This window comes from Anomaloglossus baeobatrachus, chromosome 2 (genome assembly GCF_048569485.1).
Source record: "Anomaloglossus baeobatrachus isolate aAnoBae1 chromosome 2, aAnoBae1.hap1, whole genome shotgun sequence".
Taxonomy (NCBI): domain Eukaryota; kingdom Metazoa; phylum Chordata; class Amphibia; order Anura; family Aromobatidae; genus Anomaloglossus; species Anomaloglossus baeobatrachus.
In genome coordinates, this window is record NC_134354.1 from 385,086,367 (window position 1) to 385,111,583 (window position 25,217).

Here is a 25,217-nt window from a genome sequence, read left to right on the forward strand (position 1 = left end):
ACAAAAAAACACCCTCTTTTACCAGTTTATTAATCCCCAAATACACATCCAGGTCCAACGTAATCCACACGACACTGTCAGCTTTGCTACATGAGGATGCAGCAGCACCGTAGACCACGATTGCGCTGTGTCCTCTCCACGTAGCAATGAAGTGAATCGCGCTGTCACCAAAGACTTCACTCTGCAATGCAGACGTCAAGATTACCAAATCTGCTTAGCTTTATCATTAGAGGCAGTAGCTCAGTCGATAGAGCGCTCGCCTAAGAAACATAACTTCAGGAGTTCTAGTCCCAGTCCCGGTAAAGAATTTATTTATTTTTTTATTTTTAATTTTAAATGATATCGTGCAGTAAAATAAATAAATAAATAATAATAAAAAAAAATGTGGTTCCCCCATATTTGATACCAGCCAGGATAAAACCACATGGCTGGAGGCTGGTATTGTCAGGATGGGGAGCACCACATTATGGGGAGCCCACCACCCTAACAATATCACCCAGCAGCCGCCCGGAATTGCCACATCCATTAGATGCGACAGTCCCGGGACTCCACCCAGATCATCCTGAATTGCCCTGGTGCGGTGGCAATCGGTGTAATAATGAGTTAATCATGGCAGGTGGCTCCCCAAGACACCTTCTATGATTAAACTGAAAGTGAAAGTAAAGAAACCCACACAGCAAAAAATACTTTATTTGGAATAAAAGACAAAAAAACACCGTTTCACCATTTTATTAAAATCCCCAAATACCCCTCCAGGTCCGACGTAATCCACACAACACTGTCAGCTCTTCTACAGAACACGAGTGCTCTGTATCAGCTCCAGGTAGCAATGAAGTGAATTGCGAGGTCAGCAGAGACTTCAGTAGTGCAGACTTCAAGATTACCAAATCTACCTATATTTATCATTGGAGGCAGTAGCTCAGTGGATAGAGCGCTTACCTAAGAAGCATAACTTCATGAGTTCTAGTCCTGGGCCCGGTAAACAATTAAATTTTTTTTGTTTGTTTTTTTATTTTTAATTTTAAATTATAATTATTATATATTTATAATTATAATTTAATTTAATTATGCACTGAGGGGAGGAGCCAGACATCAGCTGTGAGCCACGGAACACACCTCTAAAATTGGAGCAGTTCACGGAATGAGGCTGCATTGCTCCCTCTTCTCTCTCTTCTCTCTCTCTCTTTCTCTCTCTCTTTTTCTCTCTCTCTCTTTTTCTCAGTCTCTTTTTTTCACTTTTTCCCTCTCTCTCTCGCTCTCTCTTCTCTCCTCCCTCTCTCTCTTCTCTCTCTCTCTTTCTCTCTCTCTCTTTTTCTCTCTCTCTTTCTCTCTCTTTTCTCTCTCTTTTTCTCTCTTTTTCTCTCTCTTTCTTTCTCTATTTCTCTCTCTTTTTCTCTTTCTCTCTCTCTCTCCCTCCCTCTCTCCTCTCTCTCTTTCTTTTTCTCTCTCTCTCTCTTTATCTCGCTATCTCTCCTCTCTCCTCTCTCTCTCTTCTCTCTCTCTCTTCTCTCCTCTCTCTCCTTCTCTCTCCTCTCTCTCTTCTCTCTCTCTCCTTTCTCTCTCTTCTCTCGCTCTCTTCTCACCTCTCTCTCTTTCTTCTCTCTTCTTTCTCTCTCTCTCTTTCTCAGACCTGGCGATGATCAGCTAATGCGGTCACCTGACGGAATCAGCTGACACTATAAGTCGAGCGGTGTGGCCGGCTTTTTACCGGCCGGCTAAATTATCAGCTGATGCTGTCAGACAGGAGTCTGCAATGAAGTGTGTAGTTCGTTTTTTTGCACTGATGCATTAGCTGATTGAATAAAAGCCGTTTATACAATCAGCTGCTGTGTCATGTGATTCAGGCCCTTGAACTGACACATCATCTGTTCGTTTTGCCTTCCAGCAAACCGATCAGAAGATATTGGATCCGGATTGGATGGCGCGGGACCCTTGACCCAGGATTACTGCGGAGGGGGGTTCTTTATTTCAATAAAGATGGAGTCACTAATTGTGTTGTGTTTTATTTCTAATAAAAATATTTTTCTGTTTGTTGTGTTTCTTTTTATCTGTACTAGAAATTCATGGTGGCCATGTCTAATAATGGCGTGACACCATGAATTTCGAGCTTAGGGCCAGTTGATAATATACAGCTATCCCTAACCCCATTATTACCCAGAAAGCCACCCATCACCAGGGCAGCTGGAAGAGTTGGATACAGCGCCAGAAGATGGCGCTTCTATGAAAGCGCCATTTTCTGGAGCGGCTGCGGATTGCAATTTTCAGCATGGGTGCCCAGAAAGCTTGAGCACCCTGAGCTGTGGATTCCAATCCCCAGCTGCCTAGTTGTACCTGGCTGGACACAAAAATTGGGTAAAGCCTACGTCATTTTTTTTTTAAATTATTTCATGAAATTCATGAAATAATTAAAAAAAAAGGGCTTCCCTATATTTTTGGTTCCCAGCCGGGTACAAATAGTCAGCTGGGGGTTGGGGGCAGCCTGTAGCTGCCTGCTGTACCTGGCTAGCATACAAAAACATGGTGAAGCCCACATAATTTTTTTGGGGGGCAAAAAACTCCTGCATACAGTCCTGGATGGAGTATGCTGAGCCTTGTAGTTCTGCAGCTGCTGACTGTCTGTGTGGAGGAGAGCAGACAGCAGCTGCAGAATGACAAGGCTCAGCATGCTCCATTCACTAGTGTATGCAGGAGAGCAGACAGCAGCTGCAGAACTACAAGGCTCAGCATACTCCATCCAGGACTGTATGCAGGAGTTTTTTGCCCCCCAAAAAAATGACGTGGGCTTCGCCATATTTTTGTATGCTAGCCAGGTACAGCAGGCAGCTACGGCTGCCCCCAACCCCCAGCTGCCTATTTGTACCCGGCTGGGAACTAAAAAAATAGGGAAGCCCTTTTTTTAATTATTTCATGAATTTCATGAAATAATTAAAAAAAAAATCGACATGAGCTTCGCTCCATTTTTGTGTTCACCCAGGTACAACTAGGCAGCTGGGGATTGGAAGCTGCAGCACAGGTTAGCCCGAGCTTTCTGGGCCCCTCTGCTGCGAATTGCAGTCCGCAGCCGTCCCAGAAAATGGCGCTTTCATAGAAGCGCCATCATCTGGCGCTGTATCCAACTCCTCCAGCAGCGCTGGTGACGGGTGGCTTGCTGGGTAATAATGAGTTAATACTACTTTGTTTTACTAACTAGTATTAAGTCAGAGATTCTTAATGTCAGGCAAGTTTTGACCCGGCTATTAAGAATCTCCAATAAAGGGTTAAAAAAAAAAAGACACCACACAGAGAAAAAATACTATAATAGAAATAAATACACAGACACACTTAGAGACTCCATGTTCATTACTCCCTCACATCCCTCCACGATCCATGGTCTTCTGTCTTTTTTGTCCTTCAACCCATGAGGCTCTGCTACATCAGACAGCACTGCATGGGAGGAAGACGCTGCTGCTTCCCATGCAGTTTATATCACTCAGTGAGTAGCAGAGGCTGCAGGCTATAAGTGGTGACATCACCGCTGACAGGCGTGTTGCTATAGCAACGGTGATCTCCGTTATTAACTGGCTGTGGCAGCCAGTGAATATTGGAGCGGGGAAGCAAAACTGGGAAGCCGACCGTGTGCCAGAGCATCTCGCCGGTACACAGAGATACACAAACGATCACCGCGTAGGAGATGCACTGACAGGACCTAGCATGACGTCTAGCCATGTGACCAGTCTGTAGCCAATGAGTTAATAGACACGTGACTGGTCACATGCTATTTTGACGTCACGATAGGTCCTATCATCAGTGCTGGTTACCGGGAGGACGCAGCGATTATCGGAAGGAAAAGCGGCGGGAGACAGAGTGCAGGACACATTGCGGGGACCTGTAAGTGTTATGGCAATGTTTATTAACTGTATGTGTACATTTATATTGTACTAGAAGGTGGCCCAATTCTACGCATCGGGTATTCTAGAATTTACGTATTGTGTAGTTCATGTATGATTTTTGTTATATATATATATAGATGTTGTTGTGTGTAGTTACCAAGTGTTTGTGTAGGGCGCTGTACATGTTCTGGGTGTTGTCTGGGTGTGATGGGGGGTGAGAGCAGTGTTGTTTGTGTGTTGCGCTGTTTGTGGAGCGCTGCGTGTGTGTAGCGTTGTGTGTGTGTTGCGCGGTTTGTGTGTGTGTGGTGTGTTTTGGGGGGAGGTATGTTTTGTGCAATGTGTGTGTTGTGCGGTATGTGCGTATATTTGTGTGTGCAGCGTTGTCTGTGTGTGGGTGTCTGTGTAGGGCAGTTGTTTGTGGTTCCCAGTGTGTGTGTGTGGTGTGTTGTGCAGTGCGCGCGCGCGTGTGTGTGTGTGTTGGGGGGAGGTGTGCACTTCCCATCGTGCTCCATCCCCCATGCAGTGCACTCCCCATCGTGCTCCATCCCCCATGCAGCGCACTCCCTATCGTGCTCCATCCCCTATGCTGCGCACCCCCCATCGTGCTCCATCTCCCATCCTGCGCACTCCCAAACGTGCTCCATCCGCCATGCTGCACACTCCCCATCGTGCTCCATCCTACATGCTGCGCACTCCCAAACGTGGTCCATCCGCCATGCTGCGCACTCCCCATCGTGCTCCATCCTCCATGCTGCGCACTCCCAAACGTGCTCCATCCACCATGCTGCGCACTCCCCATCGTGCTCCATCTCCCATGCTGCGCACTCCCAAACGTGCTCCATCCGCCATGCTGCGCACTCCCAAACGTGCTCCATCCCCTATGCTGCGCACCCCCCATCGTGCTCCATCTCCCATCCTGCGCACTCCCAAACGTGCTCCATTCGCCATGCTGCGCACTCCCAAACGTGATCCATCCGCCATGCTGCGCACTCCCAAACGTGCTCCATCCACCATGCTGCGCACTCCCAAACGTGCTCCATCCCCCATGTTGCGCACTCCCAAACGTGCTCCATCCGCCATGCTGCGCACTCCCCATCGTGCTCCATCTCCCATGCTGTGCACTCCCAAACGTGCTCCATCCGCCATGCTGCGCACTCCCAAACGTGCTCCATCCTCTATGCTGCGCACCCCCCATCGTGTTCCATCTCCCATCCTGCGCACTCCCAAACGTGCTCCATCCGCCATGCTGCGCACTCCCAAACATGCTCCATCCGCCATGCTGCGCACTCCCAAACGTGCTCCATCCGCCATGCTGCGCACTCCCAAACGTGCTTCATCCGCCATGCTGCGCACTCCCAAACGTGCTCCATCCGCCATGCTGCGCACTCCCAAACGTGCTCCATCCGCCATACTCCGCACTCCCCATCGTGCTCCATCCCCCATGCAGCGCACTCCCCATCATGCTCCATCCCCTATGCTGCGCACCCCCCATCGTGCTCCATCTCCCATGCTGCGCACTCCCAAACGTGCTCCATCCGCTATGCTGCGCACTCCCAAACGTGGTCCATCCGCCATGCTGCGCACTCCGAAACGTGCTCCATCCGCCATACTCCGCACTCCCCATCGTGCTGCATCCCCCATGCTGTGCACTCCCAAACGTGCTCCATCCGCCATGCTGCGCACTCCCAAACGTGCTCCATCCGCCATGCTGCGCACTCCCAAACGTGCTCCATCCGCCATGCTGCGCACTCCGAAACGTGCTACATCCACCATGCTGCGCACTCCCAAACGTGCTCCATCCGCCATGCTGCGCACTCCCAAACGTGCTCCATCCGCCATGCTGCGCACTTCCAAACGTGCTCCATCCGCCATGCTGCGCATTCCCAAACGTGCTCCATCCGCCATGCTGCGCCAGCATCAGCCTCTCTACCCGCAGCATTAGCCTCTCTGCCCGCAGCATCAGCCTCTCTCCCCGCAGCATCAGCCTCTCTGTCCCCAGCATCAGCCTCTCTGTCCCCAGCATCAGCCTCTCTGTCCCCAGCATCAGCCTCTCTGTCCCCAGCATCAGCCTCTCTTCTCCCAGCATCAGCCTCTCTCATCCCAGCATCAGCCTCTCTGTCCCCAGCATCAGCCTCTCTGTCCCCAGCATCAGCCTCTCTGTCCCCAGCATCAGCCTCTCTGTCCCCAGCATCAGCCTCTCTTTCCCCAGCATCAGCCTCTCTGTCCCCAGCATCAGCCTCTCTGTCCCCAGCATCAGCCTCTCTGTCCCCAGCATCAGCCTCTCTCATCCCAGCATTAGCCTCTCTCATCCCAGCATCAGCCTCTCTCATCCCAGCATCAGCCTCTCTGTCCCCAGCATCAGCCTCTCCATCCCAGCATTCCCCAGGATCAGCCTCTCTCATCCCAGCATCAGCCTCTCTGTCCCCAGCATCAGCCTCTCTGTCCCCAGCATCAGCCTCTCTGTCCCCAGCATCAGCCTCTCTCATCCCAGTATCAGCCTCTCTGTCCCCAGCATCAGCCTCCCCATCCCAGCCTTCCCCAGGATCAGCCAATGAGTTAATAGACACGTGACTGGTCACATGCTATTTTGACGTCACGATAGGTCCTATCATCAGTGCTGGTTACCGGGAGGACGCAGCGATTATCGTAAGGAAAAGCGGCGGGAGACAGAGTGCAGGACACATTGCGGGGACCTGTAAGTGTTATGGCAATGTTTATTAACTGTATGTGTACATTTATATTGTACTAGAAGGTGGCCCGATTCTACGCATCGGGTATTCTAGAATTTACGTATTGTGTAGTTCATGTATGATTTTTGTTATATATATATATATATAGATGTTGTAGTGTGTAGTTACCAAGTGTTTGTGTAGGGCGCTGTACATGTTCTGGGTGTTGTCTGGGTGTGATGGGGGGTGAGAGCAGTGTTGTTTGTGTGTTGCGTTGTTTGTGGAGCGCTGTGTGTGTGTAGCGTTGTGTGTGTGTGTTGCGCGGTTTGTGTGTGTGTGGTGTGTTTTGGGGGGAGGCATGTTTTGTGCAATGTGTGTGTTGTGCGGTATGTGCGTATATTTGTGTGTGCAGCGTTGTCTGTGTGTGGGTGTCTGTGTAGGGCAGTTGTTTGTGGTTCCCAGTGTGTGTGTGTGGTGTGTTGTGCAGTGCGCGCGCGCGTGTGTGTGTGTGTTGGAGGGAGGTGTGCACTTCCCATCGTGCTCCATCCCCCATGCAGCGCACTCCCCATCATGCTCCATCCCCCATGCAGCGCACTCCCTATCGTGCTCCATCCCCTATGCTGCGCACCCCCCATCGTGCTCCATCTCCCATCCTGCGCACTCCCAAACGTGCTCCATCCGCAATGCTGCGCACTCCCAAACGTGCTCCATCCGCCATGCTGCGCACTCCCAAACGTGGTCCATCCGCCATGCTGCGCACTCCCCATCGTGCTCCATCCCCCATGCTGCGCACTCCCAAACGTGCTCCATCCACCATGCTGCGCACTCCCCATCGTGCTCCATCTCCCATGCTGCGCACTCCCAAACGTGCTCCATCCGCCATGCTGCGCACTCCCAAACGTCGTCCATCCGCCATGCTGCGCACTCCCCATCGTGCTCCATCCCCCATGCTGCGCACTCCCAAACGTGCTCCATCCACCATGCTGCGCACTCCCCATCGTGCTCCATCTCCCATGCTGCGCACTCCCAAACGTGCTCCATCCGCCATGCTGCGCACTCCCAAACGTGCTCCATCCCCTATGCTGCGCACCCCCCATCGTGCTCCATCTCCCATCCTGCGCACTCCCAAACGTGCTCCATTCGCCATGCTGCGCACTCCCAAACGTGCTCCATCCGCCATGCTGCGCACTCCCAAACGTGCTCCATCCGCCATGCTGCGCACTCCCCATCGTGCTCCATCTCCCATGCTGTGCACTCCCAAACGTGCTCCATCCGCCATGCTGCGCACTCCCAAACGTGCTCCATCCTCTATGCTGCGCACCCCCCCATCGTGCTCCATCTCCCATCCTGCGCACTCCCAAACATGCTCCATCCGCCATGCTGCGCACTCCCAAACGTGCTCCATCCGCCATGCTGCGCACTCCCAAACGTGCTCCATCCGCCATGCTGCGCACTCCCAAACGTGCTCCATCCGCCATGCTGCACACTTCCAAACGTGCTCCATCCGCCATGCTGCGCATTCCCAAACGTGCTCCATCCGCCATGCTGCGCCAGCATCAGCCTCTCTACCCGCAGCATCAGCCTCTCTGCCCGCAGCATCAGCCTCTCTCCCCGCAGCATCAGCCTCTCTGTCCCCAGCATCAGCCTCTCTGTCCCCAGCATCAGCCTCTCTGTCCCCAGCATCAGCCTCTCTGTCCCCAGCATCAGCCTCTCTGTCCCCAGCATCAGCCTCTCTTCTCCCAGCATCAGCCTCTCTCATCCCAGCATCAGCCTCTCTGTCCCCAGCATCAGCCTCTCTGTCCCCAGCATCAGCCTCTCTGTCCCCAGCATCAGCCTCTCTGTCCCCAGCATCAGCCTCTCTGTCCCCAGCATCAGCCTCTCTTTCCCCAGCATCAGCCTCTCTGTCCCCAGCATCAGCCTCTCTGTCCCCAGCATCAGCCTCTCTGTCCCCAGCATCAGCCTCTCTCATCCCAGCATTAGCCTCTCTCATCCCAGCATCAGCCTCTCTCATCCCAGCATCAGCCTCTCTGTCCCCAGCATCAGCCTCTCCATCCCAGCCTTCCCCAGGATCAGCCTCTCTCATCCCAGCATCAGCCTCTCTGTCCCCAGCATCAGCCTCTCTGTCCCCAGCATCAGCCTCTCTGTCCCCAGCATCAGCCTCTCTCATCCCAGTATCAGCCTCTCTGTCCCCAGCATCAGCCTCCCCATCCCAGCCTTCCCCAGGATCAGCCAATGAGTTAATAGACACGTGACTGGTCACATGCTATTTTGACGTCACGATAGGTCCTATCATCAGTGCTGGTTACCGGGAGGACGCAGCGATTATCGTAAGGAAAAGCGGCGGGAGACAGAGTGCAGGACACATTGCGGGGACCTGTAAGTGTTATGGCAATGTTTATTAACTGTATGTGTACATTTATATTGTACTAGAAGGTGGCCCGATTCTACGCATCGGGTATTCTAGAATTTACGTATTGTGTAGTTCATGTATGATTTTTGTTATATATATATATAGATGTTGTTGTGTGTAGTTACCAAGTGTTTGTGTAGGGCGCTGTACATGTTCTGGGTGTTGTCTGGGTGTGATGGGGGGTGAGAGCAGTGTTGTTTGTGTGTTGCGTTGTTTGTGGAGCGCTGTGTGTGTGTAGCGTTGTGTGTGTGTGTTGCGCGGTTTGTGTGTGTGTGGTGTGTTTTGGGGGGAGGTATGTTTTGTGCAATGTGTGTGTTGTGCGGTATGTGCGTATATTTGTGTGTGCAGCGTTGTCTGTGTGTGGGTGTCTGTGTAGGGCAGTTGTTTGTGGTTCCCAGTGTGTGTGTGTGGTGTGTTGTGCAGTGCGCGCGCGCGTGTGTGTGTGTGTTGGAGGGAGGTGTGCACTTCCCATCGTGCTCCATCCCCCATGCAGCGCACTCCCCATCGTGCTCCATCCCCCATGCAGCGCACTCCCTATCGTGCTCCATCCCCTATGCTGCGCACCCCCCATCGTGCTCCATCTCCCATCCTGCGCACTCCCAAACGTGCTCCATCCGCAATGCTGCGCACTCCCAAACGTGCTCCATCCGCCATGCTGCGCACTCCCAAACGTGGTCCATCCACCATGCTGCGCACTCCCCATCGTGCTCCATCCCCCATGCTGCGCACTCCCAAACGTGCTCCATCCACCATGCTGCGCACTCCCCATCGTGCTCCATCTCCCATGCTGCGCACTCCCAAACGTGCTCCATCCGCCATGCTGCGCACTCCCAAACGTGCTCCATCCCCTATGCTGCGCACCCCCCATCGTGCTCCATCTCCCATCCTGCGCACTCCCAAACGTGCTCCATTCGCCATGCTGCGCACTCCCAAACGTGCTCCATCCGCCATGCTGCGCACTCCCAAACGTGCTCCATCCGCCATGCTGCGCACTCCCCATCGTGCTCCATCTCCCATGCTGTGCACTCCCAAACGTGCTCCATCCGCCATGCTGCGCACTCCCAAACGTGCTCCATCCTCTATGCTGCGCACCCCCCATCGTGCTCCATCTCCCATCCTGCGCACTCCCAAACATGCTCCATCCGCCATGCTGCGCACTCCCAAACGTGCTCCATCCGCCATGCTGCGCACTCCCAAACGTGCTCCATCCGCCATGCTGCGCACTCCCAAACGTGCTCCATCCGCCATGCTGCGCACACCCAAACGTGCTCCATCCGCCATGCTGCGCACTCCCAAACGTCCTCCATCCGCCATACTCTGCACTCCCCATCGTGCTCCATCCCCCATGCAGCGCACTCCCCATCGTGCTCCATCCCCTATGCTGCGCACCCCCCATCGTGCTCCATCTCCCATGCTGCGCACTCCCAAACGTGCTCCATCCGCTATGCTGCGCACTCCCAAACGTGGTCCATCCGCCATGCTGCGCACTCCGAAACGTGCTCCATCCGCCATACTCCGCACTCCCCATCGTGCTGCATCCCCCATGCTGCACACTCCCAAACGTGCTCCATCCGCCATGCTGCGCACTCCCAAACGTGCTCCATCCGCCATGCTGTGCACTCCCAAACGTGCTCCATCCGCCATGCTGCACACTCCCAAAGGTGCTCCATCCGCCATGCTGCGCACTCCCAAACGTGCTCCATCCGCCATGCTGCGCACTCCCAAACGTGCTCCATCTGCCATGCTGCGCACTCCCAAACGTGCTCCATCCGCCATACTCTGCACTCCCCATCGTGCTCCATCCCCCATGCAGCGCACTCCCCATCGTGCTCCATCCCCTATGCTGCGCACCCCCCATTGTGCTCCATCTCCCATGCTGCGCACTCCCAAACGTGCTCCATCCGCTATGCTGCGCACTCCCAAACGTGGTCCATCCGCCATGCTGCGCACTCCGAAACGTGCTCCATCCGCCATACTCCGCACTCCCCATCGTGCTGCATCCCCCATGCTGCGCACTCCCAAACGTGCTCCATCCGCCATGCTGCGCACTCCCAAACGTGCTCCATCCGCCATGCTGTGCACTCCCAAACGTGCTCCATCCGCCATGCTGCACACTCCCAAATGTGCTCCATCCACCATGCTGCGCACTCCCAAACGTGCTCCATCCGCCATGCTGCGCACTCCCAAACGTGCTCCATCCGCCATGCTGCGCACTTCCAAACGTGCTCCATCCGCCATGCTGCACACTCCCAAACATGCTCCATCCGCCATGCTGCGCCAGCATCAGCCTCTCTACCCGCAGCATCAGCCTCTCTGCCTGCAGCATCAGCCTCTCTCCCCGCAGCATCAGCCTCTCTGTCCCCAGCATCAGCCTCTCTGTCCCCAGCATCAGCCTCTCTGTCCCCAGCATCAGCCTCTCTGTCCCCAGCATCAGCCTCTCTTCTCCCAGCATCAGCCTCTCTCATCCCAGCATCAGCCTCTCTGTCCCCAGCATCAGCCTCTCTGTCCCCAGCATCAGCCTCTCTGTCCCCAGCATCAGCCTCTCTTTCCCCAGCATCAGCCTCTCTGTCCCCAGCATCAGCCTCTCTGTCCCCAGCATCAGCCTCTCTGTCCCCAGCATCAGCCTCTCTCATCCCAGCATCAGCCTCTCTCATCCCAGCATCAGCCTCTCTGTCCCTAGCATCAGCCTCTCCATCCCAGCCTTCCCCAGGATCAGCCTCTCTCATCCCAGCATCAGCCTCTCTGTCCCCAGATCAGCCTCTCTGTCCCCAGCATCAGCCTGTCTCATCCCAGCATCAGCCTCTCTGTCCCCAGCATCAGCCTCCCCATCCCAGCCTTCCCCAGGATCAGCCTCTCTCCTCCCAGACTCCTCCAGCACGCCATGCTCCTCTGCCGACACTCACAGATCCGATCGCATGCACTCACACACACCCACACACACCCGATCGCATACACTCACACACACCCGATCGCATACACTCACGTACACACACATTGACGATATTGCACATACGCGCTCATACTCACAACATCCGGAGATACCACATGCTTCTGCCCATGTGATCCTCCGGCAGGTCCTGGAAGGTCCCAACAGCACAGTATCGAGGCCGAGAAGCAAGCAATATCGCCGGATGCTGTGAGTGTGTGGATGCGATGTGATGTATGTGTGAGGTGTGTGTGAGAGTGAGTGTGAGCCGGTGTACACTGGTAACTATGATACACATCGGGTAACCAAGGGACCTTAGTTACGTGTATAATGTTTACCAGCGTTCATGGCCTCCGTCAAGATCCCAGCATCGCAAGGTTATGTCTGGTGCTGCTGGGATCCTGACGGAGCCGGTGTAGAAGCAAGCGATATTCCAGGATGTTGTGAGTGTGTGGATGTGATGTGTGAGGTGTGTGTGAGAGTGAGTGTGATCTGATGTGTGTGTGTGTACTCACCTGGGAATCGGAGCTTCGTGTCAGTTGGGCCAGAGTGAGCGTGCATTGCGTGAGGGGGCGGGGCCTGCAGAGAGCCGGGGCGAGAGGCCAATCCGTGTGGGGGGGCGGGGCCATGGCGAGCCCAGCGGCCAATCAGCTTTGTGTTACCGTAAGGACACAATTTTCGAGCATGACAGACAGACAGACAGACAGAATAAGGCAATTATATATATAGATTTGTATGTGTTTGTGTTTGCCTCCCATTGTTTTCAATGAGGTTCAAGAGTTTCGTCGAACGGTTCGTCGAGCCGAACTCGAACACGGCCTCCGTTCGACGAACCGAGCCGAACTCAAGCCTTTAGGGGCTCGCTCATCTCTATTTATGATGTTATAACTCAGGAACACTTCAACAGATCCCAGTGATTATATTGAGCTTCATGTTAGTGGTAAACTTAGGACAATCTTTTTTGCGTTTATTTGTGAAAAATCGCAAATTTGGCAAAAATGTAGAAAATTATGCAATTTTCAAAGTTAGAATTTTTATGCTCTTAAACCAGCGAGACACATGACACAAAATAATTAATAAACAACATTTCCCACATGTCTACTTTACATCAGCACAATTTTGAAAAAAAAAATTATAAGGAAGTTATAGTGGTTCAAAGTTTATGAGCAATTTCTCATTTTTACAACAATTTTTACAAAGCCACTTTTTTTAGGGACCAGATCACATTAAGTGATTTTGAGAGGTCTACATGACACAAAACACCCAAAAATAACACCATTCCAAAAACTGCACCCCTCAGGCTACTCAAAACCATATTCAAGAAGGTTATTAACTCTTCAGGCGCTTTACAGGAACCAAAGCAATGTGGAAGGAAAAAATGAACATTTTACTTTTTGCAACAAAAATGTTAATTTAGCCTCAAATATTGCATTTTCACAAGGGTAGCAGGATTGTATGAACTCCAAAATTTGTTGGGAAATTTCTTCTGAGCAGGCAGATACCTCATATCTGGTGAAAAACCACTGTTTGGGCACACGGCAAGACTCGGAGGAGAAGGAGCGTCATTTGACTTTTTGAACAGAAAATTAGCTGTAATCGTTAGCCGCACCATGTTGCATTTGGAGAACCCCTGATGTGCCGAAACAGAAGAGCTCCCCCACATGTGACCCCATTTTGGAAACTAGACCCCCCATGGCATAAAAAAAATCAGGACGCATGCACAGATATGCTGCAAAAAGGGGTGGGGACTAGGTGGGATGGTCCCGTCCAAATTCAAGTTCGGCTGCAGGATGCTTGCTGATCAGGTACCTAATTGTTTAAGTTTTGTCTTTTTTTGTTTTATTTGAGGTGCTCAAAAAAAAGTAAAAACTCGAGCATTTACGTAACTGATCAGCCAATCATGAAGCTGATCAGTGCTTAACGGCAAGCAGGTGGGGGGGTGGGGAGGGAGTGGGAGGTGGGATTGGAGATAGTTAGAAAAGAGCCACGAACAATACTTACAGGATGAATCAGAACAACAGCAGGATCACAGGAGAGATGGAGGTAGATTGATGAGGCAGCAGATGGGGTGCAGCAGCAGATGAAGGGGAGTAGCGGCAGATGAAGGGGAGGAACACATGGGTGGAGCAGCGGTGGATGTGAGAGGGCGGTGGCGGCTGGGAGAGGGCAGCGGCGGATGGAGGATCGGCAGATGGAGGAGCGGTGGAGGATGGGAGAGGGCACAGTGGATGGAAGAGCAGTAGCAGATGGAAGAGGGCGTAGTGGATGGAAGAGTGGCAGAGAATAGGGAGAATGTGGAGAGTTGGGAGGGTGGTAGGTTAGATTGGGGATAGCAATCTTACAGGATGGATCTAGGAAGCAGGATCACTGCAGATGGAGGAGGCAGCAGATGGAGGAGGGTGAGAGGTGGGAGAGGGGGCAGCAGATGAAGAGGATGGGAGAGAGCAGGCAGCAGATCAGGGAGAGGGGCAGCGGCTGATGGGAGAGAGCGGGCAGCAGATCGGGGAGGGGCAGCGGCTGATGGGGGAAAGTGGTGACGGATGGAGGAGGGCAGCGGCTGATGAGGTAGAGTGGTGGCGGATGGAGGGGGCAGCGGCTGATGGGGAGAGTGGTAGCGGATGGAGGGGGCAGCGGCTGATGGGGGAGAGTGGTGGCGGATGGAGGGGGGGCAGAAGATGGAGGAGGGCGGTGGCGGATCAGGGGCAGTGGTGGCGGCGGTGGATCGTGGGTAGTGACTGCTGCGGCGGTGGCTGAAAGGGGGCAGTGGTGGTGGCTGATCGGGGACAGTGGTGGATCGTGGGCAGTGCTAAAACTCACCAAATGACATGAGCAGGACCACTCTCCTCAGCTTCCATGGATGAAGTGAAGCTGAGGGGAGTGGTCACATAATGGTCACCGGCCCCAGATCCACGGTGATTGGAGAGATCGGTCAAAAGGCCGGTCTCTCCAATCAGAACCAGGGGTGGGTGAAACAAACATCACCCAGATCTAGCCAATGATGCTATAGCTGCACTGATCATGGCTGGATTTCAATGTTTCAACCATTTTCAATGGTTGAAACATTACAGTGGCTGTGATTAGCTGAGCAGCGTTCCACCACCCCTCCTGAGGTCAGGCAGAGGTCTCCTCCTTCCCGAATCTAAGGTATTTGTATACCGATCGCAGCCACCGGGGCTCTAGGGCCGCGATTTTGCCATGATTAATTGGGTACGACATGGGTCCTTAACTACCAGGGAAACATGACGTACCCAGTACATCATAGGTCGCTAAGGGGTTAAAGAGTGCTTGAATATCCACCTTCGTGATCCATCTTCAGCTTTTGTGAGCAGTCATTTTGGTCTGGGGGTTATCTAGCATATGGATGTAATGTACCATGATGTGCACAACATCTTAACAACTCACATAGTTATGACACAATATAGTGGTGCCCTGTGGAGAGAACAGGAAGATAAGTATCATATTTAAGCCAGCACATACCCAGGAGAAAAACTATTTTGTTTTATCCAGTACTTACCTAGATGGATAAGTATTATATTTTGCCTCATGTTATAATTAGTGTTTTCTGTTTTGTTTCATGATTTAAACATTTTATTTATTTCACCAAATGAATGACTTTACATTTATCCATGTTAAGTTCAATTGCCTTTTCTCTGCCCTAGTCTACAACTTCCTAAAACTCTTTTATAATATTAAAGAGCATTGGGCTCTTGCCGTCAACATCAGAAGTGCTGCTGAACACAGTGGTTGGCTGCAGCAGTCATTTACACTGTCAAAATGACATCACTACTGACATAATTGTATTGTTTAGCAACTACAATGCTGCAGAATAAGAAACCTGACTATTTAATAAAGTATAGGTAATATTTAACAAAGTAAAATTTAAGAAAGTAAATGTGTAGAATTATTGGACAATAGTGATGAGCGAGCACTAAACTGCTCGAGTACAATGGAAGTGATGGGGGGAAATTTAAGCATTTCTCTGGAAGCCCACAAGAGGAGGTAGAGGAGGGGCGAGAAAGAGACTAAAAGAGAGAGAGACAGAGATAAAGACAGAGAGACCCATTGCACTCTAGTTATGCCGCTGCATATATGTATAATTATATGTATAATTAAGACATAGCACAGATAATAATAATATATATATATATAATAATATTGTGGACTTGTAGCAAACTTGTAGCAAACAATTAAAAAGTTACAGACAAATAGCAAAATGGCTCACATATGACATTCAAAAGCATCATAGAAAAAGAAACAGCCATTACCAAGACCAGATTACCAATACACTAGCAGGACGCAGCAGGCCTCCGTGATGATGGTGTGGGCAGCACAGGTGCAAAATACTGATGAAACAGCCACTCACAACCTACCAATTCATGGAGGAGGTAACTGCTAGTATAATGGTATGTGTCCATGATAAGGGTCATATGGCTTTCTGTATGCAGCGTATATTATTGCTGCATCCACTGTGTGCACAAGAGACTCAAGCGTTTCCCCATGAGAAGTTGACATGCTGTGGATAAGAAACCTGCATCACAGGTCAGTTTATGCAGCGTTCAAAAGAAGCACAGTGGGCATGGGATTTCTATTAATCCCCTCCACTGTACTGTACTACGTAGCATTTTGGATGCAGTGAAAATACGGTTAGGTAAATTGGGATGTCTGTCTTTGTGGGGTGCAGTTACATAGGGCTGGGCAGCCCACCTGACTTAATAATTTGGACGTGTTCAATAGGCGAGACACTGTGCATCACACATGGTTGTGAGACTGGCACCCTTTGAAAGCCTTATCTGTGTGCATGGATAATACTAGCAGCCACCAACACTTTGTGAGTAGGGATGAGCGAACCCAAAGTGTACAGTTCAGAGTCCTTACTGAACACCAGGTGTCTGTGTCCCAGACTGAGAAAATTGACATTCACCTATATGTCTGGTTCCTGTTCAGATTTGTTATCCAAATAAAGCTTGTTGAAATGTTGCAGAACAGCCAATCAGCATGCATTTCCGGTGTGAGCCCTTGCAGCCCCATCACAGCCATGTCAAGTTTTGGCATGGCTGTGATTTACCATGGAAATCACTGTAATAAAGTAAGTAACATGGTTAAAGCATGACATACGTACTAGTCTCCATGGCGCGGTTGTAACACTGCTTCTGGGTCCGCTCCATACATCTCATATTAATTGCTTCCTGCACCACCATCTGTGAGAACATCTGTGATTGGCTCCAGTCAGACTGCCGGGGTCTCTGATTGGCTACCCACTCAGAGTCTGTATGTCTGCCCGAGTAAAGTGTAAAAGTAAATAAATAAATGTCCCACGTATATAGATGCCCAGTACAGATAAAGCATATGATAACAGCCTGCAGCCTTCAGCTGTGTGTGATATCTTGGTAGATTTTCAAAATAAGAAACAGTGGCAACTAGGGTAATATAAGGGGTTAATGACAGCTGTGATTTGTCAAAAAATCACAGCTGTCATCAAGTCCTGGATTAGTAAAAGTGTTCATAAAAGTCTGATCTATCAAATTATAAAAATGGATTAATTTATCGGTTCATGGTGTAATGAGAAAAAAAATCAAAACATTAGAAATGCTGTTTTTCAGTTGCCCTAATAGTGAAAACAACAATTTAATAAAAGGTGATCAAAGCATCATTTCTGCCCAAAAAATAATTAACAATAATTCTGCTCAGGATGCAAAAAAGTCTTCTTATAGCTCCATATCCCATAAACTAAAAATGTTGCGGCTCTTGGAAAATGACAACACAAGTGAAATTTATATTTTCTACAAATTTATGATTTAATATGACAAAAACTATGCACTGTATTATCACTGTAATCATACTGATAAAGAAAACCATATTTCCATAGAATTTTTACCATAAAATGGACAGTGTAAATAAAATACACAAAAAAAGTTGAGGAATGGCGTTTTTTTGCTATTTTGCCAGGCTTGGAATTTGCTTCCCTCTTTTCAGTACATCACATGATAAAATGGATGGTGTCACTCAAAAGCACAACTTATACCTCAAAAAACAAGCCTTCAGTTCTCTATCTTGACAGAAAAATAAATAAGTTATGGGTCTAAAGGCCCCGTTACAGGCAACGACATCGCTAATGAGATATCGCTGGGGTCATGGAATTCGTGATGCACATCCGGCGTCGTTAGCGACGTCGTTGCGTGTTACATCTACGAGCGACCGCTAACAATCCTAAAAAAGGGAAAAATTGTTGATTATTGACACGTCGTTCCTTTCCAAAAAAATCGTTGATCTTTTAGGACGCAGGTTGTTCGTCATTCTTGCCTGAGGCAGCACACATCGCTACGTGTGACACCTCGGGAACGATTAACAACAACGTTCCTGCGTCCTCCGGTAACAAGGTGGGAGTGATGTTAATGCGGCTGCTCTCCGCCCCTCCACTTCTATTGGTGGCCCACTGTGTGACGTCACTGTGACGCCGCACAAACCTCCCCCTTAAAAAAAGAGTTTGTTCGGCAGCCACAGCAATGTCGTTAGGAAGGTATGTGCGTATGACGCATACTACCGATATTGTTCGCCACGGGCAGCGAGTTTCCCGTGACGCATGCACGATGGGGACGGGTGCGATCGCTAGCGATGTCGCAGTGTGTAAAGTGGCCTTTAGAATAAGGAGAGGACATAAAAAATAAAAACACAAAACCTGGATTCAGTCACAGCAGAAAAGGGTTAAAGAATTGACTATTAGATGTTTCTCTACATTGCCAGCATAAATATGAACATACAGATATACATCTGCCCAAAATTTAATTTTGGAAATATTTTGCACTGCACATTTTGCCCAAGCAAAATTCCATTAACCAGTTTTCTTCCGAATTACATGTTAAATTTTTTTGGTCCTGGTACAGGAATTGTTTCATCTTACTTTAGAAAGACACATATGACTTTTAATGCTTTAAAGTCCCATGACTAACCTTTTGGACAGAGCAGGCTATTATTAATAAAATTCACCGTGGAGAAACTTCTAGTCAAATACTGAGTCGATTTAAGAATAATGCATAGATGTTATACATCACTGAGAAATGGAGCGGTAATCCTCTGGGCATATGTTTTTTTTCTTTGCTCAGCTAAAAATCAATTTCATGTTTGAAAAAAAAGCCAAAACATTATACCCAATGGATTAGAGATCTAAACACATCTAATCCAAAATTTCACAGCTTAGAAAAAATCCAATCACCTACTTTATAATTCATTTAATTTCATCATTCTTTATCTGCCTGTTCTCTGCTTCTCTGTCTTCTTTTAAGTCCATTGCTCCTTTGTGATTTTTTAATAGAGGATTGGTACCTTACCTGTACAATCAAATAAGCCATTATGCTTGAGTGTCAGCAGCCAAGTGGAACCTAATCTGGGCATTCTTTATACCCACTGAATGAATGAAATAATAAATAAAGCACGGGTAGCACCTCATGGTTCAAACAAAGAATTAAATCCTCTTTAGCACTAGAATTACTTATGAAAAATTGCCTCAACGAAATGACATTAATCAAAACTGTAGAGAAACTATTAAATGTTCTCTGCGTAGCATCCCAGTTTCTTTAGCATAGCATTTAAAGACTATTCATAGTGATAAGCAAGCACTATCATTGCTCGGGTGCTGATGGGGCAGTAGTTAGCTCGAATGAGCTATTCAAGTACCCGAGTACAATGTAAGTCAATGGTGAACTCATTTTTCCAGAGGAGTTCCCAGAAAAATGGTCAAGTTCCCCATGGACTTGCATAATACTTAGGTACTCGAATAGCTCATTCGATCGACCAACTGCTCATTTTGAGTACCGAGCACCTGAGGATAGTAGTTCTTGTTGATCACTAGCTATTAGTGATAAGCGAGCACAAAAATGCTTGAGTGCTTGGTACTCAAATCGAACAGGCGGGACACTTGGATGTTCTCAACTCGAGCATTGAGCATAGTGGAAGTCATTGGGGAAACTCAAGCAATTTTTTGAAATGAGAGAGAGAAATCCCGGGCAGGTATTTCAGCATTTCGCGCACCAGCACAATACTTGATCAAGTCAGGAGCCATCTCGAGCACCCTGATGCTCGATTGGGTATCAAGCAGTACTGAGTTGAGATGAGCGAACCTGTTCGATTAAGGTTCACCAAATTCAAATTCGGTACGAGCCTTAGCTTGTTCAGCTGGGGCTTGGTAACTCAAGCCCTTTTCCAAAAGTCGTCAATGTTTGGTTTTGTTCGATCACTACTCGCGATTTAAAAAAATGCTTTTCTCATAACATGTTATGGTTATGTATAGGATTGTGGTGCTGTGTGATGAATGGGGTGATGTGTTTAATGAGTGGAGAGGGTGGGGGGAGATGCCAGATGCGCAGCCCCATTTTTATTTTTATTTATTTATTAACTTTATTTGCAGATGTTCCTGCACCCAATCATGGCGCAACAAACATCCACAAGGTTCAGATACAAGCGCTTGTGTCATTGGCTGCCTAAGTCACATGTCCGTCTATATATAAATTGTGGACATGTGGCGTCGCCATCATTTTGTAAATGTTAAATGTTAGGGAAGGTGCGGCCACTGGGACTGCTAGACAGTTACCTTAGCTAGGGGTTTAATGATAGGTAGTTGAGATAGATAAGAGAGCGATATAGCAGTGTAGGGAAAGCTGTGTGCCACAAATCGGCATTTATTGATAGAAATAGGGATAGGTACTTGTCATTGCTTGCTAAAGAGTTGTCAGTGAAGGATCTAAATAGCTACTGCTACTTATTACTGGCTACTCCCAATTAGCCAGTGAAATACATCTCTAGCTTTTGCTATGTACTACTGGCTGCCCCCAATTATCCAGTGAAACACATTTCTAGGTATTGCTACCTATTACTAGCTGCTCTCAATTAGCCAGTGAAAGACATTTCTAGGTATTGCTACATATTACTGCCTGCTCAAAATAACGCAATCATATTTCTAGGCATTACTACTTAGTACTGCCTGCTGTCAATTTGAAGGTGAACTAGGTAAAAAGGTCTTGCCAGCCTTCATTGCCTGCTCAAAATTACACAGTTAATCACATTTCTAGGTATTGTTAGTTAGTAGTGCCTGCTGTCAATTTATTAGTGAAGTATATAAAAAAGGCTTGGCTGTTTTTATTGCCTTGTCAAAATTACGCAGTTAATCACATTTCTATGTATTGTTAGTTAATACTGCCTGCTGTAAATTTGCTGGTGAACTAGGTGAAAAGGTCTTGGCACTTTTCAGTGTCTGCTCTAAATTACACAGTGAACCTCATTTGGAATTATTGGTACTTTTCTGTGCTGTCACAATTTTGGCAACTCAGACAGGAAACAAATCATCTTTTGTGTCAGGTGTCTGACAGGTGTGGTCGTAGGGTTGCAAAACATCGATATGAAAGGGGAAGGGTACATAAACCATGAGGTTGTGGTGGAAGATTGAATAGGTTGCATGTCTGAGGTGTACCTGTGGAAAGTTTTGTTACTCAAAGCTCTAGTGAGCAAACACCAGATCATCCTATTCCCAAGAAAAATGAGAAAAACTTCTCTTACTGGACAGCCTACACCACCAAATTTTTTTTGGCAGCCACACATCTACACGAGGCTGATAAACAGCATGTGTGGATGGCAAGCACTGTATCAAGTGGCTTTTCCTCCTCTTCCTGCTGTTCAACATCACAAACAGCTCATTCCTCAAATAATTCAATCACTATATGCATGAACTGGGACATGTGCAAGCAACATGCATTACTGTAGGAATCTTACTGCACCTAAATGCGGAGTACCGGGCTTACTTAAATATCGGCCACCAAATCAAGCTCGTCTGCTGATTTTTCCTCTTCCTATGTCATCATCAAAATTATTGTCACACAGGTGTCATACCGTAGAACCTCAACTTGTTTACACGCTGTAGTCGGCGTGAGTGATAGCCCGTCAGCTGCTGCGGAAGTGACCATTACTGGTGCTTTTGACCTATGAGAGACATTGAGGCCACATCCTGTGTGTTGCATGGACCATACCTCACTGCTGTGCAAACATGTTATGGGAAAATGGGGGGCAATTGATGCCACTGTCCTGTTTTCTCCCTGAAAGGTTTTTAATCTCAAGACTCCAAGATGTATCTCCAAATTGTTTTTTGTCTGTAATACCATGGTTCTTGGAGCAAGAGGCCTATCTATGTCACTAATGAATCTCTTGATTTTTAAAATGCAAAAAAAAACAGTTTGCACTCTGAAATGCTAAAGTATGAAAACTAAGAATGTGTGAATATAGACCTGAATTACTGCTAAGGGAAATCTAAGAAAAATTAGATATTTAGCATATAGAAACGGCCATTTGTATATCTGCCCAGTTGCCACTGGGAAGATATACAAATGGCCATTTCTATAGCATTTCAGAGTGCAAAACTGTCTTTTTTTGTATTTTATGTCATGTTCAGTTATGCACCTGTTCACACTTTAGTTTGGTGAGTGCCGTCAGTCTTTTTGTCTATATTCAAGAGGGTCATACCTTCTGACCGTGCTCCCCTTCCCCACTTGCCAAAAGTGATTTTATCCTATATAGCAGGTTCCTACTTGCCCATACACAGGTGGTTTTTTTAACCCAGAGAGAGGCTTCAACATAGAGTAGGTACTAGAGTTGAGCGCGGTTCGCGGTTCGTGGTTCTACAGTTCGCGGTTCGAGTGATTTTGGGGGCTGTTCTAGATCGAACTAGAACTCGAGCTTTTTGCTAAAGCTCGATAGTTCTAGTTACGTTCGAGAACGGTTTTAGCAGCCAATTACTAGCTGGCTTTCCGCTGTAATAGTGTAAGTCCCTCTGTGACTCACACTATTATGAAATTTTAGTGTGTAGTGTGCGGGAACAGCGCATTCAGATCACTGCTGCAGGGATAATGGCGATCGCCATTTTTTTTTTTTGTCTTCCTTCCCTAAGCGCGCACGTGTAGTGGGGCGGGCCAGCATGTCAGGCAATCCCAGACACACACACAGCTAAGTGGACTTTTAGCCAGAGAAGCAACGGCATGTGTGATAGGATGTCCATGTCACATGTCCCTGCATTATAAATATGGGCATCTGCCCGTTTGAACGCCATTATCTGCCTTCTGCGTCTGGGTGTCAGTCACTGCTGGCTTAGCTCCTGTCTCCGATACTGCTGTGTACGCTCTACACACAGCGCTATACAGAATAGGGATAGAAGTTTCTATTAGCCCTTGTATGGGCTAATACCAGCAGGCTCAGAGCCATAGGTGACAGTCAGGTCCGTGAAAACAGATTTTAACAGCTACACAAGATAACAGCGTCTGTGTAGCTAAGGTCAGGGATTTCCTCGCTGCATTTCCCCATTAGGAGGGATAGAAAGTGAGGCTTCCTTTTCTCTACCCAGACCCACAACCCTGCCACTTTACCCTCCTGCCCTTTGCACACTCAAGCTCATTATTACTAAGCCATTATAATAGTAAACACTGAGTAAACTTAGCGGCATCCTAAGGGGTGCTTCACACATAGCGAGATCGCTACCGAAATCGCTGCTACGGCACGGTTTTGGTGACGCAACAGTGACCTCATTAGCGATCTCGCTGTGTGTGACACTGAGCAGCGATCTGGCCCCTGCTGCGAGATCGCTGCTCGTTACACACAGCCCTGGTTCGTTTTCTTCAAAGGCGCTCTCCCGCTGTGACACACAGATCGCTGTGTGTGACAGTGAGAGAGCGACGAAATGAAGCGAGCAGGGAGCAGAAGCCGGCATCTGGCAGCTGCAGTAAGCTGTAACCAGGGTAAACATCGGGTAACCAAGGTGGTTACCCGATATTTACCTTAGTTACCAGCCTCCGCAGCTCTCACGCTGCCTGTGCTGCCGGCTCCGGCTCTCTGCACACATAGCTGCAGTACACATCGGGTTAATTAACCCGATGTGTACTTTAGCTAGGAGAGCAAGGAGCCAGCGCTAAGCAGTGTGCGTGGCTCCCTGCTCTCTGCACATGTAGCTGCAGTACACATCGGGTTAATTAACCCGATGTGTACTGTAGCTAGGAGAGCAAGGAGCCAGCGCTAAGCAGTGTGCGCGGCTCCCTGCTCTCACGGTTATGATCGCTGCTTCGGCTGCTGTGTTTGACAGCTAAGCAGCGATCATAACAGCGACTTACAAGGTTGCTCTTACGTCACAGAAAATGGTGACGTAACAGCGACCTCTTTGTCGCTGTCACTTAGTGTGAACCAGCCCTAAAAGTGGCTGTTGGACTACCATTAGTGTCCCACTAGTGCAAATCTATTTGCAGAACCTCTGCATTGCACACTCAAACTCATTGTTACTAAGCCATTATACTAGCAAACACTGAGTAAACTTAGTGGCATCCTAAAAGTGGCTGTTGGAGTTCCATTAGTGTCCCACTAGTGCAAATCTATTTGCAGAACCTCTGCATTACACACTCAAACTCATTGTTACTAAGCCATTATACTAGCAAGCACTGAGTAAACTTAGTGGCAACCTAAAAGTGGCTGTTGAACTTCCATTAGTGTCCCACTAGTGCAAATCTATTTGCAGAACCTCTGCATTGCACACTCAAACTCATTGTTACTAAGCCAATATACTAGCAAACACTGAGTAAACTTAGTGGCATCCTAAAAGTGGCTGTTGGACTTCCATTAGTGTCCCACTAGTGCAAATCTATTTGCAGAACCTCTGCATTGCACACTCAAACTCATTGTTACTAAGCCATTATACTAGCAAACTATGCTGCCAGTTTATAGGCCGTAGTTGCATTGTCAGGGATAATTATTGTTGTTTATTCTGCTGTTAATAAAGCTAGACCACCGCTGCAATCTACACCACCTCTCAATTTTTACTACCACATTTTAAGTGCACAATCTTGTCGCAATCAAAATGAGTGGCAAAATGACAGATGCTGGTGGAAAGGGGAAGAGGCGTGTTGGAAAAGGAAAAAAAGTCATTGTCCGTTGGGAAGGTGGCAAAGCTCCATTAACATCTGCTGAAGGTAGACCATCTTCCAGCAAAAGTAAGATGTCTACTATTTACCGTGGACAATCCGATGTGCTACCTTTTTTACGGACACGAACAACTGGAACAAAGGTAGATGATGGCCAAAAAAGGAAAATGCTTGAATGGATCTCAAGTGGTCCACCAAATGCCCTCTCAGCCACTTCTAGTACCGCATCCAAAAAACACCAGTCCTCTGAGTTGTCAGCCCAATCACACTTGCTTTCTCCAAGCTCTGAAGTCTCCATCCGCTCTGCACAGTATGGTGAAACTGAGCTGGCTGAGTCTGCAGAGCTGTTTAGCTATTGGACTGTTGTCTAGTCCCACTAGTGCAAAGACATTTGCAGCACCTCTA